The 2,512-nt window shown below is 51.5% G+C and overlaps 1 protein-coding gene across 3 annotated transcripts in view; it reads right to left on the reverse strand.

The window, feature by feature from the left end:
• The window catches only part of Rmnd5b (required for meiotic nuclear division 5 homolog B), an 11,785-nt gene extending 10,558 nt beyond the window's left edge, over positions 1-1,227 (reverse strand). Inside the window, exon 1 of one of the 3 annotated variants that reach the window (XM_031352846.1) lies at positions 901-1,227. The gene's annotated coding sequence lies outside the window, so the exon portion shown is untranslated. The remainder of the gene's footprint in view (positions 1-900) is intronic. The other 2 variants (XM_031352848.1, XM_031352845.1) reach the window with 2 other exon arrangements.
• Positions 1,228-2,512: the final 1,285 nt, after the last annotated feature.

Raw genomic sequence — 2,512 nt, forward strand, 5'->3', positions numbered from 1 at the left:
TCACTCTGTAGACCAGGCTGGCCTCGAACTCAGAAATCTGCCTGACTCTGCCTCCCAAGTGCTGGGATCAAAGGTGTGCGCCACCACTGCTCATCGACTCACACCTTTTAAGCTCAGGTCTCAGGAGGCAGAGGCAGGCAGATCTCTGTGAGTTCAGACCAGCCTGGTCTACACAGTGGATTCCAGGACAGCCAAGGATATGTAGAGAAATGCTGTCGTTGTCGTCATCACCACCACCATCATCATCGTCGTCATAAAAGAAAATAAATAAATCTGAGATTGGTTATGGTGGTGAGTGATTTTAATCCCCTCAGCACATGAGAGTCAGAAGCAGGTGCATCTGTGTGAGTTCAAGGCCAGCCTGGTCTACTTAGGAAGCTTCAGGCCAGCTTAGACTATAAGAGACCCTGTCTCAAAGACAACAACAACACAACAAACAACTGAAAGGAAAACAAAAGTTCTATCCAAACTCCCTTGTTATCCTCATTCCAATGGCTCTCTCCATCACTTGCCATACTCTACCACCAAGGGCCTTTCTGTTTCAGGGTACATCCAGTTTATTTCTGCCTCTATCTTCTCCCCGGAACTCTCTCACATTATCCCATAGCTGGCTTATTTAGGTCTCTACACAAGTGTCATCTTCTCAAACCACAACAGTTAATGCCCTGTATTTTACCCTCAAAACATATCCCTATAAATATTAGAAAGTTTCACATTGTCTCTTCTTCACCTAAAACTGAAAGGACAGGAAACTCCACCATTTACCCTAGGGGTATGCCACGATCCTGCGACCCCGACTTACCCCGCATTATAGCGCAAAAGGCTGGCAAACTCCTACTTATCCTCCCAGAGACCCTCCTGCAGTGCCCTGCCGGGACCCCACCGCCCACAGCTGGTTACCTCTGACCCAGTCAGGTGCACTAAGATGGGACGTCAGAGTCCGGGCGACGCCACCAGCCCTTGGAGGGAGTGGCCGACTGCTCCAGGCTTTGGTCGGGGCGCCCCGCACCCCGGGACCCGGAGCCCGAAGGCTGTCACCTAGTCTTGCAGCCCAGCCGGCTTCCGGCGCCGCTGTCATCGGAACCGGAAGGCGCGGCGGTTGCCCCTCGGGTGGGTCCGGGCTCGCCCATGCGCGGTGTCGCGGAGCGTGGGGAGACTGTGTCTCGCCCGCGGCTTTGCAAGGAAAGCCGAATGAATCGCTCGCCGGAGCTAGGCGGCAGTCAGCGCCTGCGCACTGCCGCGACGCCCAGTCCTTGCAATCCAGAGCAAAGCACGGTTTCCGCTCGTCAGAACCACCGGAGGGTTGTTGGGAGTTTCTACCGGAAACATTAGCTGGCGCACCTGCATAATCCGAGCCCTGGACCACAATTCCTAGGTCTTAAATGTCCAGACTGGGATAGAGGAAGCTGAGGCAGGATGAGCGCCGGGAGTTCCAGGCCCGTCTAGACTACAAAGCGACACTCTGGCTCAGAAAATAAACAAAGCTGGGTATTGTGGTAGCCGCCTATAATCTATAATTATAGGAAGATCAGACGTTCAGGGATACAAAGTGAGTTTGACCAGCCTGAGCTACGACAGAGAGAGGAGGAGGGAGAGGGAGATTAGCGGTGTAAAGTGCACGCAGGTCCCTTGGTCCGCCCCCCAGCACCCGAAAAATAAAAATTTTAAAAGACCGTTACATGTATGTGGTCCAGTGACTATTTCTTCGGTGCTTTTTGAACGAGTCTGAGGTAACCGGGAAAGTGCTTGCAAAGCAAGTGTGAGAGTCTGAGTTGAGATCCCAGATCCTGTTAGAAAGCTGGCTCACGCCTACTGGCTCAGGCCTGTAACTGCAGCACTAGGGTTAGCAGAGACTTAAGGATTCCTGTGCTTGCCTGCCTGCTAATGTAGATAAAATGCAGAGCTCTGAGATCAAGAGAATAAAGTGGAGAGTGATGGAGCGAGACGCCCAAAATCCTTCTCTGGCCTTCACACACTTGTAGAGGCAAGCACACCCATGTTCGCATCACACATACCCATAAGAGTTAGTTTTGTCCTTAGGGGTCACGTAACCCTAGGTTTCCACATATGCTGCTCTCTGTGAATAGTCCTCTTTAGGGGCAAGATGGAGTAGGGGTTGCATATCTGCCCTAACGAAGGGGGTGAAGAAGCCGGGTGTAATGGCACACACTTTTAATTCCAGCACTGGGAGAGGCAAAGGCAGGGAGATCTGAGTTTGAGGCCAGGAAAAAAGAAAAAAAGAAAGGAAGGAAGGAAGAAAGGAAGGAAGATGAGTGGGGGCAGAGGAGGGAAGACGAAGGTCCAAGAGGAGAGGAGCCAGCAGATTATCTGTAATCGTAAGAACCTTATTATTAGCCGGGCAGTGGTGGCGCAAACCTTTAATCCCAGCACTTAGGAGGCAAAGGCAGATGAATTTCTGAGTTCGAGGACAGCCTGGTCTGCAGAGTGAGTTCCAGGACAGCCAGGGCTATACAGAGAAACCCCGTCTCGAAAAAAAAAAAAAAAAAAAAAA

Source organism: Mastomys coucha, unplaced genomic scaffold (assembly GCF_008632895.1).
Source record: "Mastomys coucha isolate ucsf_1 unplaced genomic scaffold, UCSF_Mcou_1 pScaffold5, whole genome shotgun sequence".
Lineage (NCBI taxonomy): Eukaryota > Metazoa > Chordata > Mammalia > Rodentia > Muridae > Mastomys > Mastomys coucha.